Source organism: Nycticebus coucang, chromosome 7 (assembly GCF_027406575.1).
Source record: "Nycticebus coucang isolate mNycCou1 chromosome 7, mNycCou1.pri, whole genome shotgun sequence".
NCBI classification, from domain to species: Eukaryota; Metazoa; Chordata; class Mammalia; order Primates; family Lorisidae; genus Nycticebus; species Nycticebus coucang.
Genome location: NC_069786.1, coordinates 101,002,107 through 101,027,225, shown reverse-complemented (window position 1 = coordinate 101,027,225; position 25,119 = coordinate 101,002,107). Strand labels below are relative to the sequence as shown.

Here is a 25,119-nt window from a genome sequence, read left to right as displayed (position 1 = left end):
ATCACGTGTTCTTTTCTTGCTAATACGTTTGAGTTCTCTGTGGATTCTGGTTATTACACCTTTATCGGAGGTATAACCTGCAAATATTTTCTCCCATTCTGAGGGCTGTCTGCTTGCTTTACTTACTATGTTCTTGGCTGTGCAGAAGCTTTTTAGTTTGATCAGGTCCCAGTAGTGTATTTTTGACACTGCTTCAATTGCCTGGGGAGTCCTCCTCATAAAATATTCACCCAGGCCGATTCCTTCAAGAGTTTTCCCTGCACTTTCTTCAAGTATTTTTATAGTTTCATGTCTTAAGTTTAAATCTTTTATCCAGTGAGAGTCTATCTTAGTTAATGGTGAAAGGTGGGGGTCCAGTTTCAATCTTCTACAGGTTGCTAGCCAGTTTACCCAGCACCATTTGTTAAATAGGGAATCTTTCCCCACTGAATTTTTTTTAATTGGCTTGTCAAAGATCAAATAATGGTAAGTAGCTGGATTCATCTCTTGATTCTCTATTCTGTTCCAGACATCTACTTCTCCGCTTTTGTGACAGTGCCATGCTGTTTTGATCACTATCGATTTATAGTACAGTCTGAGGTCTGGTAGTGTGATTCCTCCTGCTTTGTTTCTATTGCTGAGTAATGAGCAACCTTAAACTCTTGGGTTCAAGTGATTCTCTTGCCTCAGTCTCCCAAGTAGCTGGGACTACAGGCGCCTGCCACAATGCCTGGCTATTTTTTAGAGATGGGGTCTTGAACTCCTGAGCTCAAGCAATGTCTCCTGCTTTGGCCTCCCAGAGTGCTGGGATTACAGGTGTGAACTACCAGGTCCAGCCTATACATTTCTTTCTTTATTTTTTTTAAGACAGAGTCTCATTCAGTCACCTTGGGTAGAGTGCTGTAGCATCATAGCTCACAGCAACCTCAAACTCTTGGGCTTAGGTGATCCTCTTGCCTCTGTTCTTCATTTTTAGTAGAGATGGGGCTTCACTTTTGCTCAAGCTGGTCTCAAATTCCTGAGCACAAGCAATCCACCCACCTCAGCCTCCCAGAGTGCTAGGATTATAGGCATGAGCCTGGGCTTTTTACTTTTTTTTTTTTTTATCAACATAATTTAAGTGTGCCTTGGAAGTTTAACTATAGGTTCAAGTGTGCGGTGAGATAAAAAAAGGTTGAAAAACATCACTCTATGGCATCTTGCTGTTTGGTGTCTCCATACCCCTGCACAGATACTGTCACCTTTGTCTGGAATGTCTGTTCTCTCCTTCTTCATCTGGTTAGTCCTCTCTGTCATTGAACATTCAGTTTAAGAATCTCTTTCCTCACTGGGAAGGCTTTCCTGACCTGGAACAAACTTCATATTCTCTAGCAGTGACTTCCTGACCCTGGTTACCACTAGGCTGAAGCATAAGTATCACGTCATGTCTTTCTTCTCTTTGTATTCTTAGTCCTTAGTTGGACTGTAATAGACTCTTACTGAATGGATGATTTCATGGCTTAAAGGAACTGATGAGAACACTTTGGTGGAAGTGTGACTTTGTTTTCTAATTAGTCTAAAAAGAATTCTATGGTCTATTTTTTTTTTTTTGAGACAAAGTCTCACTTTGCCACCCTCAATAGAGTGCCGTAGCATCACAGCTCACAGCAACCTCAAACTCTTGTGCGTAAGTGATTCTCTGGCCTCAGACTCTCAAGTAGCTGGGACTACAGGTGCCCACCACAATGCCCAGCTATTTTTTGGTTGTAGTTGTCACTGTTGTCTGGTAGGCCCAGGCTGAATGCAAACCCACCAGCCTCAGTGTATGTGGCTGGCTCCTTAGTCGCTGAGCTACAGCACCGAGCCTGTGGTCTATTTTTTAAAGAAGGTTTGATGAGGTGGGTGTCTTCCTTGTAAGTTATACACAGCCTGGTAATAATATTGATGACATTAAGAATTTATTAAGTTTGGCATCCAGGTATGTCTAATCTCAACAAACCTGGTCACAAGCGGAATGAGGTGAGATGATATAAATAGATTTGCATGAAATGATCACTTATGAAAATTTTAAAAGCATTTATTAATTTATAAGTATTTATTGTGCTGTGCTAGATGTAGTAGAAGATACGATGATGAATAAATTGTGTTACATTCATTTAGGAAAGATCAGAACTTACTGCAGTAATTATTATTTTTTTTTGTAGAGACAGAGTCTCACTTTATGGCCCTCGGTAGAGTGCCATGGCATCACACAGCTCACAGCAACCTCCAACTCCTGGGCTTAAGCGATTCTCTCGCTTCAGGTTCCCAAGTAGCTGGGACTACAGGCGCCCGCAACAACGCCCAGCTATTTTTTGGTTGCAGTTCAGCCGGGGCTGGGTTTGAACCTGCCACCCTCGGTATATGGGGCTGGCGCCTTACCGACTAAGCCACAGGCGCCGCCCATTACTGCAGTAATTACGATCAGAGGTAATGATGAATTCCACAAGAAAGGAACAAAGAGTAAAAAAATTGGTCAGTAGCACTATTTTCATTTATAAGAGACAGTATTATTATATTGAAGCACCTACTGAACTCTAAATACATAATGCAGCTATAATTCCGAAGTACAGATATCTCAAGTGTAAAAGGCAGCCAGTCACAGTATTTTAGGGCTCCTAAATACCAGTCTGAAGCAGACTGTGTACCAGTTTGGAACAGATTGTGCAAAAAAGACCAGAGCCACCCAGAAGTCCTCAAAAATATTAGGAAGTTAATAATGTAGTTAATCAAACCAGGATGTTGATTAACCACACGACCGAGAAATGAAAACTCTGGTTCTTAGGAAGGGAGCTAGGATTTCAGACATTTCCAGTAGTTAACTCTTTATCTGTGAAATCTCAAGATACAGAAAGTCTTAGCAAGCAGGTGAGAAGACATGAAAAAGGAAGGTTCGCTGGAACCCATTTAGGTTCACACCCCCAATTCCTCAATTGTTTTAATGTTGTCAACACATTTTCTTTGCATGTAGCCGAGCTAGTATAATTTAATTCCATTTTTTCCTTCCTTTGATCAACTTTAGGTGAAGGTTAAAATAAGGACATAAATCAAAACTTAAAAGTCTGCCTAAGCCTGCATCAAAATAAGCAGTATCTGAGCTTGGTGACAAGGGAAAATGACAACACCTTACTCCTAAACAATTTCAACAAGGGAGGGGTCAGGAATTAAGAACGCCAAGATAAACAGATTTCAAAGTTTAAAAAAAAGCAATTAAAGATCATTGAAATGTCCAACTTTTAAAGGCTAATAATGCATTGCATGAAACTGCAGAGAGTTTTTGGCCAAAATGGGATTTCCTACAAAAGAGCCTCACAGATTTCAGCGACAGTGGTCCTGTAAGTGCCCAGCTGATGCGTTACCGGAGTTTCTGGAAGGCTTAAAGGTAGAAGCTTAGAGCTCCCTGACAGATACACTGGGGCTCGGGTGTCCGGACGGAGGCGGCAGGGCCCGCTCCCTAGGAGAGGCGAATAGGGGGTGGGGCCGCACTGGGATTTTCCTCCCTACTCATTCATTCTCTGATTCACTCGTTCCTGGAGGCGGTTCACGGAGACGCGCGGAGGAAAGGCGGGGTCGGGAGCACAGCCCCGGCAGGGTGCGGTTCGGCGCCTGAAGGGAGGCGCGCTGGGGGCGAGGGGGCGCCTGCGGGCAGGGCGGGCAGGGCGGGCGCGGCGGGCGCGGCGGCCTGCGCCGGAAGTGAGGGGTTGGCGGCGCACGGCGGGGGCGCGCGGCCCGGCCCGAGACGGTCCTCTCGTGGGCCGCCCGGCCCCCAGCCCCGCCTTCTGCGTCTCGGCCGCAGGCGGCTGCGCTCGGCTCCGCCGCCGCGGGGCGCTGTGACCGCCCCGCCCTCCCCGCAGCCGCCGCCGCCCGGTCAGTCAGTCAGTCACGGAGCGCGCGGCGCGGGAGCAGCCGGCGCTCGCTGCGTGTCCGGGGAGGGAGCGCGGCTCCTGGGGAGGAGGCGGAGGCAGCTGCTGGAGGAGCGTGAGCCGCAGCTGCCTTGCTTGGGGCCAAGACGGTAGTCGGGGCAGCCGAAGGGCCGAGCTGCCGCCGCGGTGAGTGCTCAGCTTCGCCCTCGAGGGCAGGGGATGGAGCTGGGCGGTCGCGGAGCGATGAGGCGCTCCCGCCTCCATTTTCCCGGCGCCCGGCCCCGCCATCCGGGCGCGGTGCGGGCGGAGGCATCCTGGGGCGGGGTTGCTGCGGGGCTCGGGCTCGGGCGAAGGGCGAAGCGGCTGGCCGGTGGGTGGGGGGTCGACGGGCCCTGGACTGCACCCTACACCCTTGGGAACCGTGACTGAGGGAAACAATGAGGCATGGGGCCTCCTGGGGAGGGTGCGGTTGAGCTTCTCCGACCCGGCACCGGGGGCTGGTGGCTGGGACCGCGGGGAGGAAAGGACTCTCCCCCGACTAGCCGCAGAAACCAATGTCTCTCTGTCGGGTTGCTCAGGTTTCCATGCGCCCCATCTTTCAGGGACGAGTTCAGTGCAGAGATTTAGCAAGGCGGGGCGCCTTCTGTGTCTTCTTTCTAATCACGCTGGCTGAGTAATTGCTCCATTGCTTTTTAGCCCAATGTCATCTTTCCGTGTGTATGTACATTCCCGCCGGAAATCCAAACTGCAGTTCATGGGGTGGGGGGGAGGAAGGAGGGGGTCGTGTAATTGTGTTAGTCTGCCTTCGTTTTAACGCGGCTTTAAAGATGTGGTTTTCTTATTTAGGCAGTGTCTTAAGGTGTCCCCACTGTGTGAGCTGGAAACCGCATAAAGCACGAAGACGTGGCCTAATATGAAATAAGAGATTTGGGGGGAGGGTGTAAGTGTTACGTGTGTTTTGCGTGTGTGCATTTCTTATATTCTGTGGGAAGATCAGTTGGGGAAATTGGGATACTGGGAAAGTTCTTCACTCAGTCTCCCAATAAGGTTGATGTTGCTGCAGCATTTCTCTTAGATGTGTGGAGAGCTGCTTATGTGTGTCCTCTGTAAAGGAACGGTAAAGGAAATGGGGTTAGCGGGAGGCGTGATCAGATTATTAAACGGTGGTATTGAGTCCAGGAGAATGTTAAATTCAGCAAACACGTATGGGATACCTACTCTCTGTCAGGCAAGGCGGGAGACACCCAAGTGAACAAGACCTAGAGAACGGGGTTGTGGAAAAAGCTCTTTGGAGCCAGGGAAACCAAAGTCCCAATGCCTTGGAATTAGCTAAAAGTGTGATGTTGAGCAAGCTATTGGACAGTCTACAGTGCGGTCGTTTCCTGTCGGTAAAATGGGAATAACATTGCCTGTTTACATCCCCACTGATTTTTATACAGATTAAATGAGATAATGTCTACTAACTGGTAACATCTTGCTAGGCACTGAAACACCCTAAATTCGTTCCCTTCCACTCCTACTGCTCTGGGAATTTTCTTGGGGGAGGGTGGGGAAGAAGTGAATATAGATAATTGTAATACTTTGCTTTATATAAAGAGATGTTGAAGTAGAAGTATAGAATATGGGAGTGAAGAAGAGATTAATCCTAGTTTGGGGGAATTGGGGAAGAATTTATAGACGCCTCGGCTTTGAAGTGGAACCTTTAAGGATGAGTGGGATTTCAGCAGATGCAGATGGGTAGGGGGAGGACATTCCACATAGAGGTGGTGCTGTCTTTTGAGAGCTGAATTGTGGAGGAAGACCATTGGCGGAAGGGCAAAACAGAGCCACCGAAAAGCTTTTTAGCTCTTGTTGAGTCTGACCTTCAAAGATTGTCTGGGTTGTGTTGCTTTTTGTGTCATGAATTTCTCAGAAACCAGATATAACCCTGTTAAAGTAAGTAGAAAAATGTCTGCAGAGCTTACTTCATGATTTTTTGGATTGCTGCTTTCTTCTGTTTGAATTTAATAAAGAATTATTTGTAGATGTTACCTTGTGACATCTGTCAAATGGTATCTCTATTTGACAGAAGCAGTGGCTAATTTTTTAGACTCAGAGATCTCACTAAGATTATAGAGTAAGTTAACTGTATGAAAGAAGTGGATTGTGGGCTCTATTCAGTGCACTTTCACAGATATTTAACACTTTATTTTTTGAAGAGGTGTTTTTAATCATCGTCTTTGAGGATAATTATGATGTATTTTCTACCTTTTGGTTCCCAACCCATAAATAAATACTTATTAGATTAGCATCATGGAGATAACTATCACACCATTCCCAGATTCTTGGATATGTCATGTCTTTGCCTGCTGCCTGGGTTGGTTTGGAAGTAAGTTGAATGTCAATATGAGTACTATTAATCCCAAAGTCTTATTTTAGGAAAATTAATGTTAGCAAAACAAGATGTGATGACCTCAGTCAAATAACTTATCAGGATTTTTAATTCCTTTACCTATAAAATGAGGGTATTTTTTTTTTTTATTAGATGACTGGTTTTCAAACTGTTGTACTGATCTCAGGAGGCACTTCAGAGGTTCTTCAGATATTTGGCTTAAATTTCATTAAAATATATTTTAAACTCATAATAATAAAAAGTGACTATTATATAACATACACTGCTTTAAATGCTTTATGTATGTTAATTTATTTAATCTTCACTATAATCCTGGGAGATAGGCTCTATTACTATTTGAGAAAACAGGCACAGAGAGTAAGTTACTTGCCCAAAGATTGCAGAGCTGAGTTTGAAACCGGGCAGCCTAATTCTTAACTGTGTTAACCACTGTCCTGTATTGCCACCATACACATCCATTTTGAGAAAATTTGTAGTTAGCTGGGCATGTTGGCATTCTTTAATCCCAGTTACCCTAGAGCAGCAGTTCTCAACTGCTGTCCCAACCTACAGGAACTGTATTAAAGGGCCACAACATTAGGAAAGTTGAGAACCGCTCCCCTAGTGGCTGAGACAGGAGGCTCTTGAGGCCAGAAATTTGGTTCCAGCTGGGGCAACATAGCAAGACCCCATCTCCAAAAAATGTAGTGGTTAATACATTACATAAAACTTAACCATTTGAACTGTTTTTAAGTGTACCGTTCAGTGGCATTAAGTACATTCATTAAGTTGTTGTGCTACCATTACCACCATCTCCAGAACTTTTTCGTCATCTCAAACTGAAATTCTACCCATTGAATGATAACTGCCTCTCTTCTTCCATCCCCTAGTAACAACTTTTCTACTTTGTTTATTAATTTGACTGCTCTAGGTACTTATTGTAAATGGAATCTTACAATATGTGTCCTTTTGTGTTCTACTTATGTCACTAGCATAATGTTTTCAAGACTTATTTATGTTGTAGCATGTATCATAATTTCCTTTATAAGGCTGATTAATATTCCATTGTGTGTGTATGTGTGTGTATATATATATATATAATATATATACACACTCCTACCATATTTGTGGACATTTGGGGTTTTGCCTTTTGGCTATTGTGAATGGTGTTATTATAAATATTGCTATCTAACTGTCTTTGAGTCCCTGCTTTCAGTTCTTTTGGATGTATACCCAGAGGTGGATTTGTTATTTTATATGGTAATTTGGTATTTAATTTTTGAAGGAACCGTCATATTCCACACAGCCACACTATTTTACATTCCCACTAAAAATGCACAAAGGTTGCAATTTCTCAACATCTTGCCAACACTTATTTTCTGGTGTTTTTTTCTTTTTACGTTTTCAGTGATAGCTATACATTTGTTTGTTTTTGAGACAGTCTTACTTTGTTGACCTTGGTAGAGTATCTTGACATCACAGCTCATAGCAACCTCAAACTCTTGGGCTCAAACAATTCTCTTGCCTCAGCCTCCCAAGTAGCTGGTACTACAGGGGCCTGCCACAATGCCCAGCCATTTTTAGAGACGAGGTCTCACTCAGGCTCTGACTGATCTCAAACCTGTGAGCTCAGACAATCCACCCACCTTGCCCTCCCAAGTGCTGGGATTACAGGCGTGAGCCACCTTGCCTGGCCAATGTTGAGCGCCTTTTAATGTGTTTATTGGCTTTTTATGCATTTTTTACTGAAATGTCTATTCAAGTCCTTTACCCATTTTTAAAGTGAGTTGTTTGGGTTTTTGTTGTTGAGTTGAAGAAGTTCTTTATATACTCTGGATATAACCCCTTATCAGATACATGATTTATAATTATTTCTTTTCATTCTGTGGACTGACTTTTTGTGGTCTTTTTTTTTTTTTTAAATAAAAAACCAGGGACCACATCACAAATTTGTGTCATCCTTGTTCAGAGGTCATGCTAATCTTCTTTGTATCATTACAATTTTAGTATATATGCTGCTGGAATGAGCACTCACTGTCTTGATGTAAAGTATTCTTTAGTGCATAGAAGGTTTAAATTTTGATGAAGTCCAGTTTATTTTTTCTTTTGCTGCCTATGCTTTTGGTGTCATGTCCAAGAAATCATTGCCAAGTTTAGCGTCATGAAGGTTTTCCTCATGTTTTCTTTTAGGAATTTTATAATGTTAGCTGTTATATCTTTGATCTATTTTGAGTTAATTTTTGTATACAGTATTGGGTAAGGGTCCAACTTCATTCTTCTGTTTCTTTTTCTTTTCTTTCTTTCTTTTTTTTTTTGAGACAGAGTCTCAAGCTGTCACCCTGGATAGAGTGCCATGGCATCACAGCTCACAGCAAACTCAGACTCTTGGGCTTAAATGATTCTCTTGCCTCAGCCTCCCAAGTAACTAGAACTACAGGTGCCTTCTACAACATCTGGCTATTTTTGTTGTTGTTGTAGTTGTTATTGCTGTTTTAGAAGGTCCTGGCTGGGTTTGAACCCACCAGCCCCAGTGCATGTGGCTGGCACCCTACCCACTGAGCTATGGGCACCATCCAACTTCATTCTTTTGCATATGGATGTGCAGTTTTCCCAGCATCATTTGTTGAAAGGACTATCCTTTCCCCCATTGTATGTGCTTGGCACACTCACAGACTCATATTCATATGTGTGTATGTGTATGTATGCCATATATGTATATAAATTCTTAACACATTGAAGACCATAGTGCTACATTGTTAATTTGGGAGATAGGATGAGACAGATACTCCTGAGAACAGAGTTCTCACTGTCCTGTTTACTTGTGGATTTTAAGTTCGAAACCAGCCTGTGCAGTGGATTTTTTTTTTTTTTTTATTTGAGACAGAGCCTCAAGCTCTTGCCCTGGGTAGAGTGCCATGGCATCACAGCTCACAGCAACCTCCAACTCCTGGGCTTAAGTGATTCTTTTGCCTCAGCCTCCCAAGTAGCTGGGACTACAGACACCCTCCACAACGCCCGGCTATTTTTTGGTTGTAGTTGTCATTGTTTGGCAGGCCCGGGCTGGATTCAAACCTGCCAGCTCAGGTATATGTGGCTGGCACCTTAGCCACTTGAGCTATAGGCACCAAACTGCAGTGGATTTTTTATAAGGAAAATTGTAGATTGCAGTAGATTTTTCTTTTCTTTCTTTCCTTTTTTTTTGGAGATAAGAGTCTCAAGCTGTCACCCTGGGTAGAGTGCTATGATGTCATAGCTCACAGCCACTTCCAACTCTTGGGCTCAAGTGATCTTCTTGCCTCAGTTTTTCTATTTTTAGTAGAGACAAGGTCTCACTCTTATTCAGGCTGGTCTCAAACCTGTGAGCTCAAGCAATCTACCTGCCTTGTCCTCTCAGATTACTAGGATTATGGGTGTGAGCCACAGCATCTGGCCTGCAGTAGATTTTAAAAAACATCAGTCTTGCAGATATCTACCTATTCATACAAAATTGTCTTAACTATACATTACTGTGACACATGTACTGTGCTCAGGTAGGTAAGACACAGGCACATTTTTCTTTGGGTTATACTCAATTCTGTATAAGCCATTGATATAGTAACAATGAACGTGTAACAGTCATTTCTAATATAGTATAGATGTTTTTATAGGTCATTGCAAGTTTTGTGTTTTTTTCACTTGTCTTAAAACTGTTAGATATTGTTAGTCAATTTTGAAATAAAGGATTATCTTATTTTCTTAAACTTTTGGATCAGTATATTTGAAGAATATCCTGAGACTGCAAAGTGAACAGTTAAGAGCTACTGTCTGTACTTACAACTACTTCTCTGGTTGTAATCAAAACAAAATTATACAAAAATAAATGGATAGCTTAGGTGTTCCTAGGAGTATAATTAACATCTCTGACCCACAGTTTCTCTCTTTGAGTTTATAATTAATATAATACATTTGAACATGAGGTAGTATTAGCAGCATATTTGCCAGTTTTATGTATTTGGGAAGCTAAATAAAATTTCATCTGAGAAAGTTTTGTTGTGAAATATTTTTAAAGCCCCCAATTATGTGACTTCTGAAGCTTATCACATTCTCTTTCTGTTATTATTTTAAGATACCACACTTTGAGATAGATATCTTAAAATGTATCACTTAAGATTTATAAATTGACTTTTTAAAAGTTTATATTTTTGCTATTAATAAAATGCATTCTGTTTTTCTGCTGTAGGAAGAGCTAGGCATAATAGAGAAATCCAAAAGAGGTGTTTTCTTGTCCAAAATAGAGAGGATGCCAGTTTAGGTGGAGAATACAAGGAATTAGTAGATAATGAAATTGAGAAAGCAGGGACCACAAAGAAGCAAAAGGGACTAGGAATTGAAAATAGAGAAAATAGGCAAAGAGATTAGATTTGGAAAAGGGAGGACTCCTCCCTTTATATGAAAAGAAAAGCAAGATTGGGAGGTCCAGGATTAATGGCTTAATATTATGTAAGACAATTAAAATTTAAGCCCCCTGGTGAATTGCTTGAGCTGGCAAGTTGGAGACCAGCCTGAGCAAGAGTAAGACTCAATCTCTACTAAAATAGAAAAATTAGCTGGATGTCATGAGAAGTGCCTATAGTCCCAGCTAATTGGGAGCCTGAGGCAAGAGGATCAGTTGAACCCAAGAGTTTGAAGTTGCTATGAGCTGTAATGCCATGGCACGCTACCCAGGGCAACACAGTGAGATTCTGTCTCAAAAATAAAATAAAGTAAATAATCCCCCCTGGTAAGAGGGGTGATATTTGATGAAAATTAGGACTATAAACACGTTGAATAGACTCAAGTATTGTAGAATTGTAATTATCCAGTTTTGCAGTGATGCTAATGTTGGATGCCTTTTTGGAAATTACCTTTGGGGGAGCTTACTCAGTTTAATACATGAAAAAAGGTTATTAGTTAAGTTAATATAGCAGGGCAACTAATAATGTGACTTGAAAATACAATGTATTCTTTATCCCAAATTTTACATGTCTTAGTACTGCTATGCGTGTTTCCTAGGTATGGTTTTCTCCCTGATTTTTCCAGTCAGAAATTTACTCACCCTTGGAAACCCAGCTCCATTGCAACACATATTCTTTGTTAATTTATTTGACTTCAGTCAAAATCAATTGCTTTCTTCTTCTTTCCTGCAGGCCTTACTTGATTTCCTGTATGTTGTAGAAAATCGTGTACAGTCTTACACTCTTGAATTCTGGAGTATTGGACCTGGTTTTACTCATCTGAAATGTCCCCCAGTCCCCTAAATATAATAGAAATTCAATATCAACGTTTTATGAAAGCCTTACTTTGAAGCATTCTTTACAGTTGGTGTTACATCTCCTGAAAGAATTCACAAAAATCTAATAATATTGATTCATAAAGAATAATTATTTCTTTCTTTTTGCCTTTTTTTTTTTTTTCAGACAGAGTCTCACTGTGTCAGCATTGGTAGAGTGCCATGGCATCACAGCTCGCAGCAACCTCACACTCTTGGGCTTAAGTGATTCTCTTGCTTTAGTCTCCCAAGTAGCTGGGACTACAGGTGCCTGCCACAACGCCCGGCTATTTTTTTGTTGCAGTTGTCATTGTTGTTTAGCTGACCCAGGCCTGTTTCAAACTCGCCAGCCTTGGCGTATGTGGCTGGCACCCTACCCACTGAGCTACAGGCACCACTGAATAATTATTTCTTAACTCACTTGGTTTATTTCATATTGTAACAAATGACATTGGAACCTGGTGAAGGAAATCAATCATCTCCCTTATGTGTGCATATAGTAGTTTATCAATGTTATTAATGGTTCAAAAATATTTTTGTTTACCCTAAGTTTTTAGAAAATACATATATTTTAAAGCAGGAGCAGTGAATATGATGCGTTATGTTTGAAAAATCTTTAGTACTCAGTGATAAAAGTTCCAAAGTCTGTCTCTTAAATCTGTTTATTTGGTGCTTGGTATTAATGTTTGTCGTAGCTGAAACGGCAGCTCAGGGATGTAATTCCCAAAAAGAATAAATGTGTCTTTGGCTGTACTTTGTATTTGGAAGTGTTCATTGTTAAATTTCTCTCCATCATTTATGCAGATTTGGCTAGTAAAATGTGTACTCTATATATCAGTCACTTGTTCTTGCAAACCAGTGTGAGGATTTAACATTATGTATTTTTAATGGGATCAAAATACATTTGACTGTTCAGAGGCATTTAAAAAACTGAAAGTGGCTTCTCTATTTAGAGTGTGCAGATATTTTAAGATGGCACATGTTTTCTATTGGAACAGAATTGTTTCTTTATTATGTTTTAACATATCTCATTTTTCTTTAAGGCATAGGTAGATAAACCATGTTTTTGTTTTTAAAAATAATGTCTAGGTAGCATATGGCTACAGCCACTTACACAGATATTCCACAAATTTAGAATTTTAGCGTTTTTATAAAAGATAAATGCTTACGTTGAACAGCTCTTGTGAAACAAATCTTTGGGGTACAAAATACTCTGGTTACTTCATAGTCACATCAATAACAATCCTACAACACTTGGCTCTCTTCTTGCTTCGACTTCTCTTTTGTTGCAGCAGTTGCTTTTAAAATTAAACCTTACATTTTCCCACAACTTTCTTTTTTTTTTTTTTTTTGTAGAGACAGAGTCTCACTTTATGGCCCTCAGTAGAGTGCCATGGCATCACACAGCTCACAGCAACCTCCAACTCCTGGGCTTAAGCGATTCTCTTGCCTCAGCCTCCCGAGTAGCTGGGACTACAGGCGCCTGCCACAACACCCAGCTATTTTTTGGTTGCAGTTCAGCTGGGGCCGGGTTTGAACCCCCCACCCTCGGTATATGGGGCCAGTGCCCTACCGACTGAGCCACAGGCACCGCCCCACAACTTTCTTTTGTTGAGGTCAAAGCAGCTGCTTCCTGAAAGATTATATAATATATTCCTTCCATAAAACATTGTTTGTATTAAGGAAGTCATTTACTATTGAGAATATATCTTTTCTGGAATACTAGTCTTACAAAACAGTAGATTATTTTATTTTGTTATCTAAAAGGAATCTAGCAAATGCTATCATACTTCCCTCAGAATACGTAGAATTACTTAGTACCAGAATACTTAGGTTAATTTACATGATGTGTGACTGTTTGACAGGCGGCCATAGTGAAGAAGCATTGTCATTCTGTGTATTAAAGATAAATACATATCAGCCCAGTGCAATGGCTCATGCCTGTAATCCCAGCACTTCAGAGGCCAAGGCGGGAGAATTGCCTGAGCTCACAGGTTTGAGACCAGCATGAGCCAGAGCGAGACTTCGTCTTGAAAAATAGCTGGGCATTGTGGCGGGTGCCTGTAGTCCCAGCTACTTGGGAGGCTGAGGCAAGAGAATCACTTAAGCCCAGGAGTTTGAGGTTGATGTGGTGGCCACAGCACTCTACCAAGGATGACAAAGACTCTGTCTCAAAAAAAAAAAAGAAGTACTTATTATATGTAGAATATATGTGTGTTAAGATAAAAATAAGACTTCTAATATGATCTTTTTTTTCCTTTGAGATAGTCTTGCTCTGTTATCCCAGCTAGAGTGTAGTGACATTATCATTGCTTACTATAACTCCTGAACTCAAGCAGTCCTCCTGCCTCAGCCTCCCAAGTAGCTGGGACTTACAGGTGCATGCCACCATGCCTGCTTAAATTTTTTTTTTCCCTATTTTTAGTAGAGACGGGTCTCACTCTTGCTTAGATCAAAAATGCCTGACTTCAAGCTGTTTCTCCCACCTTTGGCCTCCCAGAGTGCTAGGATTACAGGCCCCAGCCTGATGTGTGCATGATGTTTTTGTACCCCAGTAAATCATCTCTCATATGTCATGGGGTATAATCACCTCCATTTTGGAAACCACTATACAACCTTATTAAATTATTGTTAGTGATGAGCATTTCACATAAAGTTCCATTTATGATGTATAATCTTACATAAAGGCATCTTTAAAATAAAGCACTTGGGACAAGACAGTCACATTCTCTTACTCATTCGAAAGTAAGATTTATGGAAGAAAAGTTGATAAGTTTTAACAAAGTGATATCATTCCACATTATATTCAAAAATTATAACATTACTTTTTACCCCATAAATATAAACAACTATAATTTGTCTATATACATTAATAAATATTGTTTTTCAATTTCAGTAAATTGAGTCTTTAATAAAATTTGGTCGTAAACATACTTGAAATTATAGGCTTATTTCAGCCTATAATTTGGATTTTGCCTTATACTTTTAGGAATTATTCCAAGGTGAAATAAAAAATACCCCTAAGTAAAAGTTTAACATTAATTTAGTAATTCAGTAGTTTTTGATAGACTTATAATTTTTCCATGTCGGTAGTATTTTTCTCAGCACCTTTAGCAAGATATAAAACATTTTTTGTGACCCTACCCTGTACTTTAGATCTAATTATTCCAGCATCATTTGTTAATACTTTCTTTTCCTCATTGCCAACTTAAGCTTTGACATTCTGGTTGAAAATCATTTGCCTGTGTAAGTGTAGATCTATTCCTGGGATCTCCACTCTGTCACATGGATGTATTAATAATTCTGTGTCTTTATTCCAGTACTACATTGTTTTGATTACTTTAGAGATAGTCTGGAAGTCAAACGGAGTAAGTGCCTCAGTCTTTTCAAGTTAGTTTTGGCTATTAATGTCATTTGCTTTTCCATGTAAATTTTAGAGTAAGTTTGGCAATTTCTGGGATCTTGATTACAATTACATTGAATACTTAGTTCAATTTAGGGATAATTGGCATTCATACTATTGTATTTTCTAATCTGTTAAGAAGATATTTCTGTCTATTTGTACAGTTTCATGAGTACTTTTGTAGGTGTTACTAAAAATAAAGCTGTGTGAGCAAGGTGGCTCATGGCTGTAATCTTAGCACTCTGTGAGGCCTAGGCAGGATGATAGCTTGAACTCAGGAGTGCTAAACCAGTCTGACCAAAGCAAGAATCGATCTCGTCTAAAAATAGAAAACCTAGCTGGTCATCTTGGCAGGTGCCTTTAGTCCCAGCTATTCTGGAGGTTGAGGCAAGAGGATTGCTCAAACCCAGAAGTTTGAGGTTGCTATGAGCTATGCCACCATGGCACTCTATCCAGGGCAACAGAGTGAGACTGTCTCTAAATAAAAAACAAACTGCAGAGTAAACAGATTTATTTGTTTTTTTGAGACAGAGTCTCACTCTTATGCCCTGGGTAGTGGGGTCATCATTGCTCACAGCAACCTCAGACTCCTGGGCAGGCGATTGTCTCAGCCTCCCAAATAGCTGAGATCATAGGCTCCTGCCATAACACCCAACACCCATATAGATCTTTTTCCTTCTATTTTTAGTGTGTGTGGGGGGGATTTATCGCTCTTGCTCAGGTTGGTCTTGAACTTTTGAACTCCAACAGTCTGCCTGCCTCAGCCTCCCTGAGTGCTAGGATTACAGGCCTGAGCCACCTAGCCAGGCCAGGATAAAGAGGTTTTACTTTTTGATACATACTGCTGAATTACCCTCCCAGGATGATTGTATCAGTTTACATGCATACCAGTAATGTATGAGAGTTGTATTTTCTATGCCCTCTCATCATTGGGTAGTATCTGTCTTTCTTAAAGTTTTTCCATACAAGGGATGAAAAATATACCAGTTATTTCAGATTTTCCTTAAAAAAAAAAAAAAAAAAAAAAGACCTTATTTAGGTCTTTAATGCCTTTAATGTTTCTTTTTTTTTGGATGTTGCAGTTTGGCCGGGGGCGGGGTTCAAGCCCACCACCCTCGGTATATGGGGCCGGTGCCCTATATACCGCAGGCACTGCCCATCTTTAATGTTTCTTAACAGTATTTTATATTTTTCAGTTGTCTAAGAATGTGTCATATAAACATTACATGCTGTCTTAATTCTCTCATTTTTTACAGCCAGATTATTATTTACATATGCTTTATTGTTACAATATAAATTAAAATGTGGGGCAGTGCCTGTGGCTCAGTGGGTAGGGCGCCGACCCCGTATACTGAGGGTGGCGGGTTCAAACCCGGCCCTGGCCAAACTGCAACAAAAAAATAGCTGAGCTTTGTGGTAGGAGCCTGTAGTCACAGCTACTCAGGAGGCTATAAGGCAAGAGGATCACCTAAGCCCAGGAGTTGGAGGTTGCTGTGAGCTGTATGATGCCATGGCACTCTACTGAGGGCAATAAAGTGAGACTCTGCTCTACAAAACATCAAATAAATAAAAAATAAATAAAATGTGGTAGAGATATTTCATGGAATAACACTAATGCATAGAGAGACCATGTATTCTGATGTGATAATGCTGGAAATAGAGAAGATTAAAATAAAACAGGTTATCTTTAGAAATGTAAAAATAGAAGTTTAAAGCTATAGTTATTGGCATATTTGGGGCTTTGTATATTTGCGTATGTTAATATTTAAAAGTCTGTCTTGCTCTGGCGCCCACAGCTCAGGGTTAGGGCGCAGGCCACATACACCAGGGCTGGTGGGTTTGAACCTACCCGGGCCCACTAAACAACAATGACAACTACAACAAAAAAATAGCCGGGCATTGTGGCAGGCGCCTGTAGTCCCAGCTACTTGGGAGGCTAAGGCAAGAGAATTGCTTAAGCCCAAGAGTCTGAGATTGCTGTGAGCTGTGATGCCATAGCACTCTACCCAGGATGACGTAATGAGACTGTCTCCAAAAAAAAAAAAAAAATGTATATAAATAAACATCTGTCTTTATTTTTTAATTTATTGTTTGTATATATTCATGGGATGTTGTTTAAACTTAACTGTACAATAAGCATATATTTTCATTTAAAATTTAAACATTTAAAGTATTTTTAGCTTGGTTATAGTGGTTCACATCTGAAATTCCAGCACTTTGGGAGGGCAAGGCAGGAAGATTGCATGAGGCCAGGAGTTCAAGGCCAGCCTAGGTCCCAGTTATTCAAGAGGCTGAGGCAGGAGGATCTCTTGAGCCCAGGAATTTGAGGTTATAGTGCTATCTGATCGATCACGCCAGCCTGGGTGACAAAGCAAGACTGTTTCTAAAAAAACAAATAAAATGAAGACCTTTTTTTGAGACAAAGTCTTACTTTGTCATCCTCAGTAGAGTGCTGTTGCATCATAGCTCACAGCAACCTCAAACTCTAGGGGCTTAAGAGATTCTCTTGCCTCAGCCTCCCAAGTAGCTGTGACTACAGGTACCCACCACAACGCCTGACTATTTTTAGAGACAGGGTCTCATTCTGGCTCAGGCTGGTCTCGAACCTGTGAACTCAGGCAATCCACCCACCTCAGCCTCCCAGAGTTGTAGGATTATAGGTGTGAGCCACCAGGCCCAGCCTCAGTGAGTAGGGTGGTGGGTTCAAACCCAGCCCCGGCCAAACTGCAACAAAAAAATAGCCGGGCGTTGTGGCGGGCACCTGTAGTCCCAGCTACTCGGGAGGCTGAGGCAAGAGAATCACGTAAGCCCAAGAGCTGGAGGTTGCTGTGACCGAGGGCAGTAAAGTGAGACTCTGTCTCTACCAAAAAAAAAAAAACCAACAAAGTAAGTTTGTTTTTAATTTTGAGACATTGTAATCCAAAGTATAAGACATATATATTTATATACTTACAGGAGTAATAGTTTTTTTTTGTTGTTACTTTGGTTTTTCGAGACAGAATCTCACTCTGTTATTGCCCCAGGCTAGAATGCCATGGCATCATAGCTCCAGCAACTGCAAACTCCTGGGTTCAGGTGAATCTCCTGCCTCAGCCTCCAAGTAGCTGGGATTCCAGGCACCTGCCACAACGGCAAGCTAATTTTTCTATTTTAATAGCGATGGGGTGTCACTTTTGCTCAGGCTGGCTGGCCTCAAACTCTGAGCTCAAGCAATCCGCCTGGCTTGGCCTCGAGCTCAAGCAATCCACCTGGCTTGGCCTCCCAGAATGCTAGGATTATGGGTGTGAGCCACTGCACCTGGTTGAGTAATAAGTGTTTGTTTTGCTTCAAATAATTTTCTTAAAAGAAATGTAACGTGCAATAAAAATCCTCCCCCAGATAATCTGTGTTATTCCAGCATGTTTTTAATACATTTTATATGTGTGTATTTATAAAATGTTACTTAATTGTTGCACTTTGCTTTTGAATTTTACATAAATATGCTATGTCTTTAAAATTTGCATTTGTTACTAAACATATGATTGATATTTTTCATGCTGCTTCTTACAGATCCAGTTCATTCTTTTTATCATAATAAGCCAAATTTTCTACCATAGTAGATAGGATAGTTGGGAAGTCACAGTGAACATTTTTACATTTCTCTACTGCATGTCTTCTAAGTTGGACACTTAGTGGTATTTCTGATATGTAATCTCTAAATGGCTCTCCAAAATGGTGAGAAATATATGTTTTACCAGAATGTTCCCATTGCTCCGCATACTTCCCAACCTCTGGTTTTATTACATTTACTATTTTTTCCAGTTCTATGATTATGAAATGGTTATTTTTTTAAACTAACATTCTTTAGTATGTTACTGGAAGTACAGTTATTAGAGTAAGGAGTAGTTCTATATATTTTTTTTAATCCATGGAAATTGTTTTCTTGCAAATATCCACTAAGAAGAAATGGTTCCAATCACAAATTTTTTTTTGAGACAGTCATACTATGTCGCCCTGGGTAGAGTACCATGGCATCACAGCTCACAGCAACCTCAAACTCTTGGGTTTAAGTGATTCTCTCGCCTCAGCCTCCAAGGAACTGGCACTACAGGTGCCTGCCACAACACCCGGCTATTTTTTGGTTTTAGTCTCGTCGTTTGGCAGCTGCTGGTTCCAAACACAAATTAAAATTTATAAAAGAGTTTTGAATGCAAGCATTGTTTATGTTTATTCACAGTGGGATAAAAGTGCTTTCTTTAAAAAAATATTAGCTGTCCTGGCTGTAATACTATTTGATATTGGAGAATTGCCTAAAATGCATTAACTCTTGTATTGTGACATTTGTGTACATAATTTAGATGATTGTTTGGCTAACAGAAACCATGGCTGCTTTTACTTCCTGTGAATTTTTTATTTGGGGGGAACATATTTAATTTTTGGTAATCATGTTTGGTCAAGTAAAAATATATCCAGTTATGGTTAGGTTTTTCAAAAACATTCAAGTTATTTGATGAGTGCCTATAAAGTAGAAATTGCTCTGGTAATACTGAAAGTATCATTCTTACATAATTTGTCTTTTTAAAAATCCTCCCCACCTCCATATGTATATAGTTTAAATATTTCATATTAAAATATTGTAACATGTAGGCACATATATTTTTAAAGAGTATAAAAGGTACAGAAAGTTCAGAGAATTTTATAAAACTTTGAGGAAAGGGACTATGTCTGTCTTTAAAATAGCTATGTTTTCTGTGCTTACCAGCATTATGCCTGACTCAGTAATAGTTTAAGTATTTATTTGTTATTTCTTTTTAAGAATTAGTAATCTTCAGTGAAAAATGTTTTTATTAGTAAAGTAAGTACAGAGTTGATTCTATTTGAACCTAGAATACTGCCAATTCATATTGTTAAATGATAGTTAAAAAAAAAAAAAGTGAGTGTCTATCTAACCCCAGTGAGAATGGCCCACATCACAAAATCTCAAAACTGCAGATGCTGGCGTGGATGTGGAGACAAAGGAACACTTTTACACTGCTGGTGAGACTGCAAACTAATACAACCTTTTGGGAAGGGAGTATGGAGAACCCTCAAAGAACTCAAGGTGGACTTCCCATTTGATCCTGCAATCCCATTACTGGGCATGTACCCAGAAGGAAAAAAATCCTTTTACTATAAGGACACTTGCTCTAGACCAGGCGTCCTCAAACTGCAGCCCGCGGGCCACATGAAGTGGCGTGAATTGTATTTGTTCCCGTTTTGTTTTTTACTTCAAAATAATGTATGTGCAGTGTGCATAGGAATTTGTTCTTGTTTTTTAAACTATGGTCTGGCCCTCCAACGGTCTGAGGGACAGTGAATTGGCCCCCTGTTTAAAAAGTTTGAGGACGCCTGCTCTAGACTGTTTATCGCAGCTCAATTTACAATCACCAAAATGTGGAAACAGCCTAAATGCCCACTAACCTAGGAATGGGTTAACAAGCTGTGGTATATGTGTACCATGGAATAGTATTCAGCCGTTCAAAAAGATGGAGACTTTACGTAAAATCCTTTGTATTAACCTGGATGGAAGTGGAACACATTATTTTTAGTAAAGCATCACAAGAATGGAGAAGCATGAATCTTATGTACTCAATTTTGATATGAGGACAATTAATGACACGGTGTGGGTGGGAGAAGGGGAGAGCAGAGAGAGAGGAGGGACCGGGTACAGGAAAGGAAGAGCAGAGAGAGGGAAGGAGGGAGGTGGTGAGGTCTTAATGTGTGATACACCTTTTGAAGGCAAGACACAATTACCAAACAAATGCAATCAATGTAACTTGGTTTCTTGTACCCTCAATGAGTCCCCAACCATAAAAAAAAGGGTAAAAAAAAATTAAAGACTATTTTAGAGTGATTTTAGGTTCACAGCAAAATGAAGAGGATGATATAGAGATTTATACCCACTGCCTCCACTTGTTCTTAGCTCCATTGTCAACATCCTCACCAGAATGGTACGCTTGATATAGCTCATGAATCTACACTGACACATCATCATCACCCAAAGTCTTTAGTTTACATCAGAGTTCATTCTTGGTGTTATACATGTGTGGGCTTGGACAAATGCTTAATGACACGCATAAGTCATTTTAGTATCGTAGAGTATTTTCACTGAGGAGATAGATGTGTGAGTCAGTGGACTGAGAAGGAGACCCGCCCTTGTGGATGTGTGTGGGCTCCATCCAGTTCACAAGTACAAACTGAAGAAGGGGGATGGACTCTCACCCTCTGCTCTCTGTTCTTTCCGGAGTGGTTCTTTTTTTCTCCTCCTTCCCTTGGATGTCATACTCCAAGTTCTTTGGCTTTTGGACTCTGGGACTTGCACCAGTGGCTTCCCAGAGCTCTCAGGCTTTTGGCCTCAAACTGAGGGCTACATCATTGGCTTCACAGGGCTTCCAGACTGAGGTACACTGCTGGCTAGCTTCTCTGGTGCTCTGGCTTGCAGATAGTATGTCTAGGTTTTCTCTGCCTCTATGATCCTGTGAGCCAGTTCCCCCTTAAAATCTCTCTCCCATACATCCTATAGGTTCTCTCTCTCTGGAGAACCTTGATTAATACACGGTCTTCATAGTTTTTCCTTTTCCAGAATGTCATGTTGTTGGAATCACATAGTATGTAACCTTTTCAGATTTCTTTTACTTCGTAATAGCATTTATGCTTTCTCCTTGTCTTTTCTTGGCTTGACAGCTTATTCTTTTTAGCTCTGAATAATATTCCAGTGTCTGGATATACCACAGTTTATCCACATTCTTAGTGAATAACATCTTCACTAAGCTGTCACTAAACTGGATGCTTCCAAGTTTTGGAATGAAGCTGCTATAAACACCCAGGTTTTTGTATGAACATAAGTTTTCAGCTTCTTTGAGTGAATACCAAGGAGTACCTGCCATTACTGGATTGTATGATAAGAATATTTAGTTTTGTGAGACACTGCTAAATTGTCTTCCAGAGTGTTTATACCATCTTGCATTCCCCCCAGTAATGAATGAGAGTTACTGTCGCTCTGCCACTTCACCAGCATTTGATGATGTCAGTGTTTTGGATTTTAGCCGTTCTAATCAGTGAATAATTGTATCTTGTTTTAATTTGCATTTTCCTGGTGGCATATGATAGAGAACACTTTTTCATATGCTTTTTGTTGAGGTGTCAGTTAAGGTCTTTGGCCCATTTTTTTCATTAGGTTGCTTGTTTTCTTAGTGATGGGTTTGAATAATGGTCCTTTATTAGGAGAATACATTATAAATATTTTCTGCCAGTCTGTGGTTTGTCTTCTCATCCATAGAGCAGATGTTTTTAATTTTAATGAAGTCTAACTTATCAGTTATGTCTTTCACAGATCATGCCTTTGTTAGGCTAGGCATGGTGCTCACATCTGTGATTCTAGGAGGCTGAAGTGGGAGGATCCCTTGAGTTCAGGAGTTTAGGACCAGCCTGAGCAAGAGCGAGACCCTGTCTCTACTAAAAATAGAAAAATTAGCTGGATTTTTGTTGAAAAGTTCCAGCTACTTGGGAGGCTGAGGCAGGAGGATAGTTTGAACTCAGGAGTTTGAGGTTGCTGTGAGCTAGGTTGATACCATGACACTGTAGCCTGGGCAACAGAGTATTATCTGAAAAAAAAAAAAAAAAAAAATATATATATATATATATATATATCATCATACCCAATGTCATCTAGACTTTCTGTTACATTATCTTCTTAGAGTTTTATAGTTTTGCATTTTATATTTAGACAAGGTCTATTTCATGTCAATTTTTGTGAAAAGTGTAAAGACTGTCTAGATTCCTTTTCCCCACATGGATAACAGTTGTAGCAGCAACATTTGTTGAAGAGACTATCTTTGCTACATTTTAATTGTGTTTGCTTCTGCTTTTTTGTTTTTGTTCTTATTGAGACAGAGTTTCACTTTGTCACCCTTGGTAGAGTACTGTGGTATCATAGCTCACAGCAATCTCAATCTGTTGGGCTCAAACGATTCTTTTGCCTCAGCCTCCCAAATAGCTGAGAATACAGGTGCCCAACATAATGCCTGGCTATTTTTGTTTGTTTGTTTGGTTAACAGGCCCGTGCCAGGTTCAAACCTATGCCCTGGAGCATGTGGCCAGCGCCCTAACCACTGAGCTATGGGCACCCCTTTTTGAAGTCTAACTTACCAGTTATGTCTTTCATGGATCATGCTTTTTGCTTCTTTGTTGAAGATCAGGTGACTGTATTGATGTGAGTCTATCGCAGGGCTCATTGTTATGTTTCATTGATCTAGTTGTCTAGTCTTTCACCAATACCACACTGTCTTGATTACTGTAACTTTGTAGTAAGTCTTTAAAGTTTAATAGTATCAAGTCTTCCAAATGTTCTTTTTCAGGATTTTGTTGATTCTTTTGGATTTTCTATATGGATGATCATGTCATCTGCAAAGACAGTTTTATTTCTTTCTTTCTAACCTGTATGCCTTTTATTTACTTTTCTTGTCTTATTGCATTAGCTGCTACTTCCAGTACAATGCTAAAAATGAATGGTGAGAGAGGACGTTCTTGCCTGATCTTAGTGCAAAAGCTTCGAGTTTCTAGCCATTAAATATGATGTTAGCTATACACTTTTTGTAGATACTTTTTTATCAAGTTGAGGAAGTTCCCCTCTATTTCTAGCTTACTAAGAATTTTATGAATAGATGTCAGATTTTGTCAGTTTTTCTGCATCTGTTGATATGATTATGCAATTTTTTAGTCTATTGACATAATGGATTATGTTAATTGATTTTTTGTTGTTTTTTTTTGAGACAGAGTCTCACTTTGTCACCCTCAGTAGAGTGCTATGGCATCACAGCTCATAGCAACCTCCACCTCTTGGGCTTAGGTGATTCTCTCGCCTCAGCCACCCAAGTAGCTGGGACTACAGACACCCACCACAACACCTGACTATTTTATTTTGTTGTTGCAATTTGGTTGGGGCCAGGTATGAACCCACTACCCTTGGTATATTGGGGCTGGTGCCCTACTCACTGAGCCACAGGCGCCGCCCATGTTAATTGATTTTTAAATGTTGAGCTAGCCTTGCATATTAGAGCTACATCTCTTTTGGTCATCATGTATAATTACTTTTATACATTGTTGGATTCAGTTTGCTAATATTTTGTTGAGGATTTTTGCATCTATGTTCATAACAGAGATTGGTCTGTAGTTCTCATTTCCTGTAATGTCTTTGTCTAGTTTAGAGTTAGGGTAATGCTGACCTCATAGGATGAGATAAGAAGTATTCCTTCTGTTTCTGTCTTCTGGAAGAGATTTTAGATAATTGAAATAATTTCTTCTTTAAATGTTTAGTAGAATTCACCAGTGAACCCATCTGGAACTCCTTAGCTCAAGTGATCCTCCCACCTTGGATTCCCAGAGTGCTAGTATTACAGGTATGAGCCACCATGCCTGGCCTAAGTGTCTGTATATTAAAACAGATTTTTTGTAGACAGTATATAGTTGGGTCTTATTGTCTGTTCCACCCGGATAATTTTTTAATTGGTGGATTTATACCTATGATGTTCAGGGTGATTATTAATATAACTGAATTAGTATCTTCCATATTTGTTACTGTTTGCTGTTCGTTGCGCTTATTCTTTGTTTCTTTCGTCCTCCACTCTTTTTCTGCCATTTTTGAGAGTTGTTTATTTTGTTTTGAGGTAGAGTCCTGCTTTGTTGTCCTGGCTAGAGTGCAGTGATTTATTTCATCATAGCTCACTTCGGCCTCCAATTCTTGGGCTCAAGTGATGCTCCTGCCTCAGCCTCCCAAGTAGGTGGGAGTAAAGGTGTGCCTCACCACACCTACTTTTTCTGTTTTTTTGTAGAGACTATTTCACTCTTGCTCAGGCTGGTCTTGAAGTCCTGAACTCAAGCAATCCTCCACCCTTGGTTAGGCCCAGAGTGCTAAGAGTACAGGCATAAACCATCCCACCTATCCTTTTTGTGGTTTTAATTGAACATTTTATGATTTTTTTTTTTTTTAAGTGACAGAGTCTCACTTTGTCGCCCTTGGTAGAGTGCTTTGGTGTCACAGCTCACAGCAACCTTCAGCTCTTGGTCTTAGGCGATTCTTTTGCCTCAGCCTCCCAAGTAGCTGGGAATAAATACCGGCGCCTGCCACAACACCTGGCTATATTTTTGTTGCAGTTTGGTCAGGGCCGGGTTTGAACCCGCC

General features: G+C 40.4%; 1 protein-coding gene and 1 non-coding gene across 4 annotated transcripts in view; one reads left to right on the top strand and one right to left on the bottom strand.

Moving 5' to 3' along the window:
* Nucleotides 1–3,564: 3,564 nt before the first annotated feature.
* The window catches only part of RAPH1 (Ras association (RalGDS/AF-6) and pleckstrin homology domains 1), a 134,348-nt gene continuing 112,793 nt past the window's right edge, over nucleotides 3,565–25,119 (top strand). For 2 of the 3 annotated variants that reach the window (XM_053596327.1, XM_053596324.1), the window contains exon 1: nucleotides 3,865–4,046. The gene's annotated coding sequence lies outside the window, so the exon portion shown is untranslated. Of the gene's footprint in view, nucleotides 3,590–3,864; nucleotides 4,047–25,119 lie in introns of those variants that run through there. The other variant, XM_053596325.1, reaches the window with a different exon arrangement.
* LOC128590996 (U6 spliceosomal RNA) lies at nucleotides 8,158–8,262 on the bottom strand. Its single transcript, XR_008381451.1, has one exon. It is a non-coding gene; the product is annotated as a U6 spliceosomal RNA (small nuclear RNA).